Genomic DNA, 15,337 nt, shown 5'->3' with positions numbered 1-15,337 from the left:
TTCAAAATCCATAAACAAGACACCACATGAGATGTGGATTGGGAAGAGTCCAAGCTTGTCTTTTCTAAAGATTTGGGGTTGTGAAGTATTTGTCAAGCGAATCATGTCACACAAAAGTCGAATAAATGCATATTTGTGGCATATCCGAGGGAAACCTTGGGATACAGCTTCTACAACCAAGAAGAGAACAAAGTGTTTGTTACTCGGAATGGGGTTTTCCTAGAGAAAGAGTTTCTCGGTCGGGAGGCCAGTGGGAGAACGATGTGACTCGAAGCAATTCGAGAGCCACTCGGGGACGACTCAGCTAGTGATGAGATCATAGCAGAGTTGGTCAAGGAACCCGTAGTGGAGTCGGCACCGGAGCCACGAAGGTCGGATAGATTGCGCAAAGTGCATGATGTGTTGTTTCTAGAAAGCAATGAGCTGCCCACATATGCGGAAGCGATGGTAACCCTAGATTCTGAGGCATGGCTTGAGGCCATGAGCCGAGTGAAAGTCCATGGATGATAATCAAGTCTGGGACCTGGTTGATCTGCCGCCTGGTGTAGTAGCCATTGGTTGCAAATGGGTTATTAAGAAGAAAATCGATGTCGATGTAAATGTTCAGATCCACAAAGTTTGGCTTGTCGCTAAAGGTTATCGACAAGTTCAAGGAATTGACTACAATGAGACCTACTCATCGGTAGCGATGCTGAAGTCGGTGAGGACCATACTAGCTATAGCTGCATATTTCGATTATGAGATATGGAAGATGGATGGAAAAACAGCTTTCCTTCATAGAAATTTAAAAGAGGATGTATACATGATACAACCCGAAGGTTTTCTCAATCCAACTAATGCTAGTAAAATATTCAAGCTCAGGAGATCCATTTATGGATTGAGTCAACTAGCTCGAAGTTGGAATATTCGTTTTGATGAAGTCAATTTTGACCTTGGTTTCATCAAGAACGAAGAGGACTATTATTTATACAAGAATTCTAGTGGGAGGGTAGTATTTTTGATCTTGTATGTGGATGACATACTACTAATCGGGAATGATGTTTCAATGTTGAACGCAGTCAAGGAATCACCGAGTGGCAAGTTTTCAATGAAGGACCTTGGAGAGGTAGTGTACATTTTAGGCATCAAGATGTATAGAGATTGATCGAGGAGGCTGCTTGGCTTAAGCCAGAGCACGTACATAGACAAAGTGTTGAAGCAGTTCAACATGAGTGAGGCCAAGAAAGGGTTCTTGCCCATCTCACATGGTATAAGGCTAAGCAAGACTCAGTGTCCTACGACTTCTGATGAGGGAAACCGGATGAGTAGGATTCCGTATGCTTCGGCAATAGGATTCATTATGTATGTCGTGCTATGTACATGACCTGATGTTGCTTAGGCAATAACATTAACAACCATATACCAGGCCGACCCAGGTGAGAGTCACTGGGCAGCGGTGAATTCTATCTTGAAGTACGTGAAAAGGACTAAAGAGATGTTCCTAGTTTATGGAGGTGAGGAGGAGCTCAGCATAAAGGGTTATGTTGATGCTAGTTTCCAAACCGACAGGGATGACTGTTGATCGCAAACTAGATTCGTATATGTCATGAATGGAGGAGAAGTGAGCTGGAAGAGTCCCAAGCAAGATATGGTGTCCGACTCCACAATAGAGGTTGAATACATCACGCCTTGTGGAGCTGCAAAGGAAGGTTTTTGGATTCAGAAGTTCCTGGAGGATCTTGGTGTGTTCCTGTGCTGGTCAAAACCGTTGGACCTTTATCGCGATAATTCAGGTGCCATCGCACACGACAAGGAGCCGAGACAACACCACAAGACCACGCACATAGACCGAAAGTATCACCTAATACGAAAGCTCATAAAGAATGGTGATACTAATTTATGCAAGATTCACACGGATGCAATGGTCACAGATCTGTTGACTAAGCCGCTTCCACAACCCAAGCATGGGGGCACGTTAGAGCTATGGGCATTCGATGTCTATTTATTTGACTATAGTGCAAGTGGGATACTTTTGGAGATATGACCTAGAGACAATCATGTATGATGATATTTCCTATGTGTTTATGAACAAAGATAGTCCTTGGACATTATCAATGATGTGTATTAACAAGTACATGACTTGTTGGTGAGACTATACATGGTATAATGAATGTCCTAAATGGTCCCAAGTTGAAAGAGTTGTGTGGACGCACAACCAACTAGACTGTCATTTGATATGGTGGATGTCCGGTCTCACTCACCATGTAGCATTGGATGCTATCCGGATAATATGTACGTAGCATTGGATTCTAGAAGTTCTCCACACGTGGCTAGTTCATAAAGTCTTCAAGAAAATATATGCGGAAATCAGAACCTTCAACTGAGGACTACAAGGAAAGAACCTGCCATAAATGCAATAAGTCTGGTCATTACATTGTTGATTGTCCTTGTTGGGTGAAGGAATTAAAGAAGAAGAAATACAAGGATGATAGTACTGATGACACGAAGAAAAAGAAGAAATCTTCAAAATTCTCATCTTCAGAGTCCTCATCGCACAAGAAGAATAGTTCAGAAAGGCTCGGGCTCTTATTGGGAAGGAAATGGATTCTAAGGAAGAACTTGAAGAATGTGATGAAGAGGAAGGATCTGAAGATGAGTCAGAGTCTGGTGTAGCAAGCCTAGCCCTTGCTACCACATTCGCCAGCAAGTCCATCTTTGACCTCAACAAAAATGACAACGTCAACAATACTGATGACTGCTACGATGAGTTTGCTCCCACCTATTGCTTCATGCCAAAAGGTTCCAAGGTACCCATACACACTTCCTCTTCTAAATCAAGTGACGACGAACCTGATGATTATCAAAAACCCAGTTACTACAAGCTTGCTAATATTTCCACTAAGCAACAAACCGCTCTTCAAAATCTTCAAAAACTGTTAGACAAAAGCGATGACCTGTTGAGTGAGCAAATGAAATGGACTCAAACCCTGTCTGACGATGTTCAAAGTCTTCAGTCTAGGTTTGATAGTCTTTAGGAACGTCATGGCACTCTCTTGGCTGACCATGAGAAGATTTCTTGTGAATTTCTTCAAAGAAAGTATGATCTTCAGAAACTAAGGGCATCTTATGATGATCTTCAAAGTGAAAAATGATTCTTTACTTACTCAACAGAGTAGTACCACTTAGGAAAAATTCATTCCACCAAGCTTGAAATGCATCGAACACGAATATGCTAATTCTTCACCTGAAAGTTCAAATGGTTCTATTGCTACAAATTATTCAACTTTATCTCTGGTTACAAATTCCTCACTTCAGGAAACCACAAATGTCACTGAAGAAAATGTAGGATTGGAGGTATTGTATGTGACATGCATTTACAAAAGCCTCAAAGGGCATAAAACCCTTTCCGATGTGCTCAAAAAGTACATTCTGAACTGAAACCCTAGGAAAGAGGGCACTGCGCTTGAGAGGAAATTGAATGTTGATAGAACAAACTAGAAACCTGAGTAGTATCCCAAAACCTCATGGGTTGCTGCAAAAGGACCTCCTATTGATACATATACTTTATGAGGATTTGCATGTGAAACTTCATATTCCTCTTATGAGTCATTTGACTCCAATTATAAACTGTTGAAACTAACTACAGGAATGGACCACCCTTGAGGAAAATCTGGGTTTCCAAAAGGAGCTTGGAAAGTTTTCACGTGAATGTCCTCATGAAATCACCAATGAAGAATAGGAACCCCAGATTAAAATTTTCAAGTGGACCAAAGTCTTCACGAGGATCAAATTCCTCATATGGTCAAAAATCTGCTCGTACTGGTGCTCATACTAGTGATATGCAGGGAAACTACAAGGGACATAATTATGTGCACTATTCCTCAAATCACTATGTTCATAAGTCCTCAAAGAATTTATGTTCATATTCATTTGAGTACACTAACCCCCGTCGTGTGAAAACGAAGTGCATTAGCTTCAATGCCAAAATTCTCTTATGGTCCTCGTAGGATGATGAATTCATTGCCACCCATTCATATGTGGGTGGTGAAGAAATTGAACTAATCTCTTCTGCATGTTACGTCTCCATATGAACGTGATCATCTGAAGACTTTGGTGGAGACCTGAGGAAATGCTTGGAAGGACGCAAGCTAGACATGATGAAATGATTATCATTTCACACATCCTCATACTGTTTTAACTCTGTGTGATGAAATTCAAATCTGATGAATTTGATATCATATTCTTCACTCTGAAGCACATGAGATGGTAAGCAGTACTAATTCATCTGCACGATGACAACCCCAAAACCATAGAATGGGTTCTTGACAGTGGATGCACAAATCACATGACTGGTGACAAGAGTTTATTAATGAACATCCCACTAACCCCATCACTACTTAAGCATATCACCTACACAGACAAAGGAAAAAAGCAAGGTATTGGGCCTTGGTAAGGTGGCTATATCCAAGGACTGACACATGGACAAAGTCATGATTGTCGAATCCCTTGGGTTTAACCTCATGTGTGTCTTAATGCTTTGTGATTTTGATATGATTGTCATCTTTGGCAAATATCAATGCGTAGTTATCATGGAATTTGACAAATCCAAAGTCTTCAAAGGCTTTAGGAGAGGAGACTTGTACATTGTTGATTTCTCTAGAGGTCCACAGCCGGACACATGTCTACTTGCAAAAGCCTCAGAGGGCTAGCTATGGCATCGACGACTTGGTCATGCAAGCATAATGAATCTGCACACACTAGCGAAGAAGAAGCATGTCATTGGCATCGAAAGTGTCAAATTCCTTAAGGATAATTTGTGTGGGGCTTGTGAATCTGGAAAGATGACCAAATCCAAGCACCCCTCGAAGACAATCATGGCCACCACTCGTCCTTTTGAATTGCTTCACATGGACCTCTTTGGACCTACTCATTATGATACCTTAACCAATGCAACATGACTATATGGCTTTGTCATCGTTGATGATTATTCTCGTTACATTTGGGTGCATATGATCCTTTACAAAACTAAAGTGCAAGAAGTCTTCAAACGATTTTCCTCAAGGCCCTTGAGGAACATCGGCGTCAAGATCAAGCACATCAGGAGTGATAATGGGACAGAGTTCAAGAACACTGGTCTTGATGACTATCTTGATGAACTTGGTAATGCTCGTGAGTTGTCTGCTCCTTATACTCCTCAACAGAATGGTGTCGTGGAGCGCAATAACAGGAATCTTGTTGAGATGGCATGCACTATGCTTGAATAATATCACACTCCTCATCGCTTCTGGCATCAGGCAATGAACATTGCCTACCGTATCATCAACAGGGTATATCTTCACAAATTCGTCACTAACAAGGAACCTAATGTAAGTTATTTCAAAGTATTCGGTGCAAGATGCTGGATTAGAGAGCCTCACCACAGTTCAAAATTTGCACTGAAAGCACATCAGGGTTTATGCTTGGTTATGGAAAGGACTCCCAAACCTATGCATACTTCAACAACTATCATAACAAAGTTGTTGAAACTGTAGATGTGCGGTTCGATGAAACTAACGGCTCGCAAAGAGAGCACCTGCGTCCTATGTTCGACGAAATGCCTCCATGGGAATCAATTAGTTTTAAGGCTACTGAAGATGTCTTTCCCAGTGAAGAACACCCGCCTATTGAAGAAGTCATCCCAAACAACGAAGAAATTCAGTTTGGTGCACCTGAGGAAATTGCTCCTGATTAAATTCCTCAACCCGATCAAAGTCTTCAACCCGTGCATCCAAGGATTGCAAATGAAGTGCAAGTTGACAAAATGCTCGATGACATCAATGCGCCAGGTCCCCTCACTTGCTCAAAAGCTTCAGATTTAATTAACTTTTGTGGGCACTCTTCCTTTGTGTCTATCACAGAACCCTCAAAAGTTGATGAAGCCTTCATGGAACCTGAGTGGATTCAAGCAATGCAAGAAGAACTTCATCAATTTAAGCTGAACAATCTGTGGGAACTTGTCAAGTGGCCTGATCCTCACAAGCACAATGTCATCGGTACCAACTGGATGTAACAAAAAAAGCAAGATGAAGATGCTTAGGTAGTGAGGAACAAGGCACGCCTTGTAGCACAAGGCTACACACAGGTTGAAGGAATTGACTTTGATGAAACTTTTGGACCTCTTGCTAAACTTGAAGATATTCGTATATTGCTTGCTTATGCTAACCATCACAATATCACCTTATTCTAAATGGATGTGATAAGTGCATTCCTCAATGGTCAGCCTGAGGAAGAAGTATATGTTGCTCAGCCCCCAGGTTTTGAATACCCAAAGCATCCTGACAAAGTCTTCACACTCAACAAGGCTCTCTATGGCCTTAAGAAAGCCCCTCGGGCGTGGTATGACACATTGAAGGAATTCCTGATGAAGAAAGGCTTAAAACCCGGTTCACTTGATCCTAGTCCTTTCACAAAATACTATGACAATGAACTATTTGTGAGTCAAATATATGTGGGCGATTTCATCTTTGGTTGTATCGACAAACATTACAGTGACGAATTTGCCTACATGATGGGTAAAAAATATCAAATTTCCATGATGGGGGAGTTGAAACTCTTCCCAGGACTAGAAATTTGTCAACAACGCAATGGCATCTTCATTTCTCAAGAGAAATACCTCAAGGATGTCCTGAAGAAATTTGACATGCATGAATGCAAAGGTGTCAAAATTCACATGCCTACCAACTGTCACATCTACACTGACGAAAATGGTGAAGATTTTGGTGAGCACGTATATCACTCCATGATTGGATATTTATTGTGCTTATGTGCATCTAGGCCAGATATTATGCTTAGTGTTTGCATGTGTGCCCATTTCCAAGCAACAACGAAGGAATCACACCCTAAGGCTGTGAAGCATATTGTTCGATATCTAGCTCACACACCAACGCTTGGATTATTGTACCCCAAGGGCTCAAATCTTCATATCGTTGGATATTTTGACTTGGACTATGCTAGTGACCGTGTAGATCGCAAGTCAACATCATGCACCTGCCATTTCCTTGGAGAATCCTTATTGTGTTGGTCCTCGAAGAAACAGAACTGCGTGTCACTTTCCACTGTTAAAGCTCGATATATTGTTGCTGGTTCTTGTTGTTCTCAACTACTATGGATGAAGCAAACCCTCAAGGACTACGGAATCAACATGAAGAATGTGCCACTCTACTGCCATAATGGAAGTGCAATCAAGATTGCGAACAACCCAGAACAACACTCGAAGACAAAGCACATCCAGATTCGTCATCATTTTCTTTGTGATCATGTACTCAAAGGCACCATCTTCCTCGACCACGTGAAGAGTGAAGAACAACTGGCTAATACCTTCACTAAGCCCTTGGATGAAAAGATATTTTGCAAGTTGCGATGTAAGCTAAACATCTTAGAATCTTCGAACGTTCTATGGAAGGACACACATCCTAACACTTATGCAAAATTGATGACTTAGATGTGCAACACATGATGTAACGTTCTTCTTCAATCAATGAAGAATAAAACTCTAAATTTGAAGAAATTAATGAAGAATTTGATTCTCAGGACACTACAACAATTGTACGGACACTACAACAATTGTACGTGGTGTTTGAAATCATCATTATTATACAGTGGGTTACGCTACCAACCCAATTTGGAATTCTTCGAAGTTGAGATTTCTGTAAATTCTTCAAAACTTCAAATTGTTCAGATTTCCAGATTCCTCAAAGTTTGCAAATTCCTTAGAAGTTCAAATTCTTAAAACTTTCCAAACCGTGTTCTTCATTGACTATATACTTACTTGTGAGCTTTCAAAATCCTCAACAGTATTCACGTATTGCTAAGTCTTAATGTTGCGTTTTTTCTTCTAACAGAATGTGATCGGACACATCCCCACCCCCTATCCTCATTTCAACCCAGAATATTCTCAAATTATTCATATGCATTCTACTTGAAACCAGTTCAAAAGTCTTCAGTGAGTCCTTGTGAGCTGAAGAATTTGCGAACAAAGTCCTCAAAAAAATTAAAAAAATTCGGCCATTGCCACCCAAACCGCTACCCACGAATGGATAAGCACGACCTACACGATATCCACTAACTTCACTGCTTAATACATGGGTGCGAAATGTCGAGCGGAGAGGAAGAGTTAGGGGCAGTTTGGTCCAAAAACTCCGGCCCGACCTTATTCACGGGGGCTATAAATACCCTAGTTTCATCCCTCAGTCACTTTCTTCCTCTCGTTTCCACTTCTCACCGTTCGAAGCCCATGCCTAGCACCGCTCCTATAAATCATCATCGCTTGTGAGGAAGAGCTTCACTGCCTCAACCTCGTCGTCGTCGTACTCACGCTGGCAGCGGATATCCTCCCTCCGCCGCCGTCGTAGTCGTCTTCATCCGCCAAGTTAGGGCGGTGAAGATCTGAACCGACGAGCCTCTACTTCACGTCCTCCTATTTGTCATGTTATTCGTGTTATTGGGCAAGGGTAAATAAATCTTGCTGCCTTTGTAGATCTTTGTGTTTCCATAGAATCTTCAAAAAGTTTTATTCGTCGGCAAATTCATCATATGAACACTTCCTATGCCTAGAACACTTGATAAATTTTACTAAGTTACTCTATTCTTCTAGAGATTCCTCAATTGTGCGAAATTTCGGATCTGCACAACTCTCGAATCCAAGACAAGAACACTTATCATAATTATTCAAAACAATATTGGTCAATTTCCTCAACTTGAGCCATTTTTGAAAATCTTCTAAGAACACATATGCCATCTTCAAATTCTTCGCACCTATACTCTGTGCACAGGTAGAACATGTCTGCTGGAGAATCACTAGGTTCTCATCATCTTAACTCATTTGCAGCATTTCTTGACAGAACTTTGCACACGTCATCAAATTCCTCAAATGAAGAAAATGGGTGATGAGAAGAAACAATAGAAGGGTGGAAAGAAGCCTAAGACCAACACTGCCTTTGAGATACGTGAAGACATATATGATGAATATTGCACCCCTGATGAAGAAATATATGGGAAGGAGAAAAAATAAAAGTGCAAGACGCGCTTTGTCGGGGGGATAACCCCGGGGTAGGCTCATCGAGCCTACTCCTTTGCCTTCAACCAAGAAGGAACAACAAGAACCATTCTGCAAAGACCAAGTCCCCCTGACTGGCTAGGAAGCACCTGCCGGCTGGGTGCAAGGCGGCCAACTCTCCGGCCGGCCAGGAAGCACCTGCTGGCTAGAGGCCAGACGGCTACCTCTCCCTGGCCGCCTAGGCCAAGCCAGCCGGCTAGGGGCGAGGCGGGCGTGCCCAGGCTTGCTAGTCAAACAGGCTAGCCGGTTAGGGATCAGAAGTGACATCACACCGTAGGTCATGACGAGACCCTACGGTTAAAGGTGGCTATGCATCAACAAAGGTATTGGATCAGGGTGCACGACAGGTACAAGCGTCTGCGGCCACGCCGCTGACCTCCTCCGGCTCCAATCCATCACCCTGCATAGTATCAGCCCGTCAAACTCCCACTCCATTACTGCAGTCCGCGTGGGAACAGTGGAGACGTCCGTACTGCCTGCCCATGACGATCCTCGCTGGACGATGCCCGACGTACCACACGTGTCCTGCATCAACCTTACGCGAGAGCCTTATTGGCTAGCCGGTGGGTCCCACGGCCAGGCGGGACCTCGCAGCCGGCGGGCCCCTCCAGCGACAAGACAATACCCCGTGGGGCCCCTGCCAGCCGGTGAGGCTGCCAGCCGGGTCCAACTCTTGTACCTTTTATCCATATTGTAGGTCGGTGGGTTCGTATATAAAAACCCCCGGCCCCCTCCATGCACAGGGTCGGTCAACAATGCACACACACCAGCCACATAGGAGAGGCAGACGCGAGCCGGCATCTCCTTCTTCCTCCTCCGCAATACAGCTCCAGGAGCACTTTGTAGTCCCATTCATGCATCATACACTCGGGAAGGATTAGGGGTGTTATCTATACGGAGAGCCCTGGACCTGGGTACATCGTGTGTTCCATGCTTGTACCAACCTCGTTCCTAGCGCCCTTCGGTGCCACTTCGGTTCCCACCATCTTCAGCCTACCCATGTCTTATGTTGTGAGTAAACACCGACATTTGGCGCCCACCATGGGCCCGACCGCGGCATCAGTTGGCTTCACGCGCTGGGCGGGGCCCCGCGCTTACACCACTGGATGTGTCGCGTCCGTACCAATGTGCATGCCCGTGGATCCTGCCTTCGATGAGGCTTCACCGATGATGATCGACGTCCCAATCCGTCATGCGGATTCGGACGGGGAGTCCGACGATGATTCACTCCCCAGCGTCGTCGTCGCTGCTATGGAGAACCTTAGCTTTCTCTTTAGCGATCTGTGTCTCGGGACGGTCCTCGCTATCCTGGCGAGGACTTCGATGTCGAGGCGTTATGCGCGAGCTTCAGTAGGCCCTCTATCACTGAGACGCCTACGTTCAACCTATACCCCAACAGCGTACTCGTCTTTGACGGCCCTCCATCGTCTGTGGAGCTCTTCACCCCGTTTCATGTCGCTACCATCGCCAATGTTGTGGAGGTCATGGTCATCGGCGCTGGCACCAGCACTACTCATGGCAAGGCGTCAGCATACGCTGGTGAACCTACTGTTGTCTCCGCCGACACTGTTCAGGCCGCACTTACCGGCTTGAGGACGCCCATCGCCACCTCCACAAACCCCACCGACGCACGGGCCTCGCTGGAGGAGGCTCGTTGGCAAATCTTGGATGAGGGCATTGCCATCGCCGCGGCTAAACGCCGTATGGAGGCCATGCAATGCGAGTATAACTCCGCCTACAGCCTAACTCCGATTTCCGAGGCCCCTAGCCGGCTTGGCTCGGTCCGCAGCCACGGTCGGGTCATTGCCGAGATTCTAGGCGGCAAGCAGCCCATCTACGAGACTCCTGCTGCCAACTTATGGGTGGCCCAGGCGGCCATGGCAGAAATGCCAAGCTTGGAGGGTGAGAAACGTGCCATCCAAGAGAAGCGGGTCAAGGATCTCCTTGACGCCGCCAACGAGCAGAAGATACGGCTTGACCCCGGTCAAGCTCAGTTGGAGTCTCCGGGACCCAATCCCGGAGCGCGCCGTAACCCCAGCGGTCATCAACAAGCCGAAGGATCTTCCTCGCATCGCACTTCCGGCCGGAAGGGCTAGGGCAGCCACGACAGGCGTTCTCAGCGCCGGAGTGAGCATACTTTGAGCCGGAGTCGCGGGGATGATGAGAGTGATTCGGTATATGAGGTCCCTCGTATGGGGAGGACCCATGCTACCGGCTCACAAGGCGCCCTTCCGATCGCGGCTCGGATCGGTGCTCGCGTCCCACATGTTGACCACGACGCCCGTAGGCGTCTCAACGCCCTGGCGCAATCAACGTTCGGCGTGCTTCGGCCCCCGGATCCGAGGGGAGCCGTTTCCCCGAGGCTTAACTCTGCCTCGGGACACCCCCAAGTACAACGGCACAACCAAGCCAGAAGACTGGTTGATCGACTACACCACCGTCGTTGGCATCGCCAGGGGAAATAAGTGTGTAACTGTCCGCTACGTGCCACTCATGCTGGCCGCCTCGGCTCGAACATGGGTTAACAGCCTTCCGGCCGACAGCGTCAACTCATGGGTTGACTTCGAGGAGGTGTTCGTCCGCAACTTCACTGGCACCTACAAGTGCCCCGGCCGGCCTCGCGAGCTGGCCATGTGCGTCCAGAGGCCCGACGAACCCCTTCGCTACTACGTCATGTGCTGGACAGAGCTTCGCAACTCCTGCGAGGGAGTGCATGACGTACAGAACATTAAGTACTTCATCGACGGTTGCCGAGACGGCACTCTCCTCAAGCACAAGCTCATGTGCGCCGAACCCACCTCTATGGCGGTGCTCATGGACAAGGCGGACAAGTACGCCACGACCGACTCAGCAATGCGGGTCAAGGTGACCGCGTCGGACAAAACTGTCTCCACGCCGACTACTCCCAAGCTGGCTGGTGACAATCGAGGCGGTCAGAACAACAACAAGCGCAAGGCGGATCAACTTGATTCGTGCTCCAACAACAAGCTGGTAGCCAACGTGGAGGGAGAGGCGCCGGCTACTCACGCCGGCTCTCAACGGAGGCGGACCGGCAAGAACGACTGGCAGCCTAAGCAATCCTTCGAGAAGATGCTTGACGCACCATGCAAGATGCACTCTCGGGCGAAGCCCTCTACCCACACCCTTGGACAGTGCAGCTTAGCACGACGACTGTCGCAAGGGGACGGCCTGCCGGGTGCCCCAGGCGCACATGCAGCGCCTCATGCTCCGGCTCCCGGTCCCGCCCCGGCTCAGCCACCGCCGCCTCACAACAACGGCCGCCTCCATGACGACTACCCCCATCAAGACGGAGCATTCGTGGTCTTCACTAGTGAAGGCGACGACAAGCACAACCAGCGCGAGCGCCGGCGCGAGGTGAATGCCACGGTCGCCCCCCGGTTCCCTAATACACGCATTGGTCTGAAAAGCCCATCACATGGAGTCGGGTTGACCATCCCGCGATGATGCAAACCCTGGCTCATACGCACTTGTCCTCGACCCCACTTTCGGCTCCTAGAGGCTCACCTGCCGGTTCTCCCGGGTGTTGGTCGACGGCGGCAGCTGCATCAACATCCTCTTCCTCGACACCCTCCTCAAGCTCGGGCTCAAGGAGAAGAACGTCCTGCCGACCAGGACTGTCTTCCACGGCATCGTGCCGGGACAGTCCTTATTGCCAATCGGCAAAATCCAGCTGGACGTCCTTTTCGGTGACAAGGCTCACTTCTGCCATGAGTCCATATGGTTCGAGGTGGTGGATCTTAGCAGCCCGCATCACGCATTGCTGGGCAGGCCGGCTCTGGCCAAATTTATGGCGATCCCCCACTACGCCTACCTTAAGATGAAGATGTCGGGTCCGAAGGGCATCATCACCATTGCTGGCTACTACAAGAAGTCGCTCGAGTGCGCACAGGATAGCAGCCGCCTGGCCGACACCATGGTGATTGCTGAGGAGAAAAGGCAGATTGACCGGCTCGTGGCTCAGGCTACCGAGCAGCCGGCGATCCCTACTCCTCCATCCCACTCGGCCGGTCAAGGCTCCTTCAAGCCAGCCAAAGAGACCAAGCAGGTGCCACTCGACCCTGCAAACCCCAAGCAGTGTGTCACCATCGGGGCTAACCTTAGCCCCAAATAGGAAGGCGAGCTCGTCGACTTCCTGTGTGAGAATCGGGACATCTTTGCATGGTCTCCCACAGACATGCCTGGTGTTCCGAGGAAGTACGCCGAGCACAAACTTCACGTGCGACCGGATGCAAAGCCGATGAAACAACCGCGAAGCGGCGCACAATTGGAGAAGAGATTGTCCGGCTCCTTGCAGCCGGCTTCATCATGGAAGTTTTCCACCCGGACTGGTTAGCCAATCCAGTCCTAGTGCTGAAGAATAACAACACCTGGCGAATGTGTATCGACTACACGAGCCTGAATAAGGCATGCCCGAAAGACCCTTTCGCTTTGCCCAGGATAGATCAAGTGATCGACTCCACAGCCGGCTGCGAACTGCTGTCGTTTCTGGATGCTTATTCAGGCGACCATCAAATCAACCTGGATCGTGCTGATCGCTTGAAGACCTCCTTCATCACGCCCTTCGGGGCCTACTGCTACACCACCATGACGTTTGGTCTGAAGAACGCTGGTGCGACATTCCAACACTGCATGTAGCAGTGCCTACTGCCACAGATTGGCCGAAACATCCACGTCTATGTGGATGATATCATCATCAAGACCAAGCAGCACTTCAGCCTCCTCGGCGACTTGCGGGAGACGTTCGCCAACCTGCGCGAAAACAAGATCCGGCTCAACTCGGAGAAGTGCGTCTTTGGGGTTCCAGGCGGCAATCTCTTGGGGTTCTTCGTGTCCGCTCGCGGCATCGAAGCAAACCGTGAGAAAATCAGCACCATCGAGCGGATGGTCAAGCCGGCTCGAATCCTAGATGTCCAGAAATTCGCCGGCTGCCTGGCATCCCTTAGCCGGTTCGTCAACCGGCTCGGCGAGAAGGCGCTTCCACTCTACCAGCTCATGAAGAGTACAACCAAGTTCGAGTGGAACGACCAGGCGGACGAAGCCTTCCGCGACCTCAAGCGGGTCATCTCAAGCCTGCCAATCTTGGCAGCACCGGCTGAAAGGGAACCCATTCTCATATACATTGCAGCGACCACTCGCGTGGTTAGTGTAGTGCTGGTAGTTGAGTGCAAGGAGGAGGGCAAAGTGCTGTTAGTGCAACGCCCTATCTACTACCTCAGTGAGGTCTTGTCGGCCTCCAAGCAAAACTACCCCCACTACCAGAAAATGTGTTATGGTGTTTACCTTGCCGCAAAGAAGTTGAAGCAATACTTCCAAGAGCATGACATCACTGTGGTGAGCGCTGGTCTACTTTCAGAAATCATGGGCAACCGTGACGCGACTGGTTGGATCACCAAGTGGTCCAACTCCATGGCTGACCACGACATCCGCTACGAGCCTCGTACTGCCATCAAGTCTCAGGCGGTGGCCGACTTCCTTGTCGACTGGGCTGAAACCCAGTTTGAGCCGCCGCCTCCAGATTCTACTCATTGGTGGATGCACTTTGACGGCTCGAAGATGCGAACTGGTGTGGGAGCCGGCATTGTCTTGACGTCTCCGAAAGGAAACCAACTCAAGTATGCTCTCCATATTCACCTCGTTGCCTCCAACAACGTCACTGAGTACGAAGTGCTCGCTCATGACCTCCGGCTTGCCAAGAAGATTTGTATCCGACGGCTCCTTTACTTCGCCACTCGGACCTTGTGGTGCAGCAAGTCTTTGGCGAATGGGATGCCATGGTCGCCAACATGGCGAGCTACCGCTTCCTCATCCAGCAGCTCAGCAGCCCTTTCCAGGGTTGCGAGTTTCACCATGTTCCCAGGGCGGACAATGAGGTGGCTGATACATTTGCCAAGATTGGTTCTACAAGACAAGCAATTCCAGCCGGCGTCTCCCTTGAACAGCTGCAGAAGCTGTCCATCAAGTCGTCTCCAGAGTCGGCATCAATTTTTGTGTCGGCTGATCCCTCGGTACAAGCGTCGTCGGCTACGCCAGCTACGTCGGCTACAGCTCATGTGCCGGCTACACTGGCTCTACCGACTCCAATTGCTGCATCGGCTACAACCACTTCACCGGCTACGACTACTTCGCCGGCTACAACAACAAATCCGGCTCCGCCAAGCCTCGAATCATGTCGTCTCGACACCCAGTGGGTGGACGTCATGGAGGTAGACGGCGAGCCGCCTGCCACGACGGCATCAGGGACAG

Source organism: Hordeum vulgare, chromosome 3H (genome assembly GCF_904849725.1).
Source record: "Hordeum vulgare subsp. vulgare chromosome 3H, MorexV3_pseudomolecules_assembly, whole genome shotgun sequence".
In the NCBI taxonomy this organism is placed as follows: Eukaryota; Viridiplantae; Streptophyta; class Magnoliopsida; order Poales; family Poaceae; genus Hordeum; species Hordeum vulgare.
Note: the sequence above shows the minus strand (reverse complement) of the source record.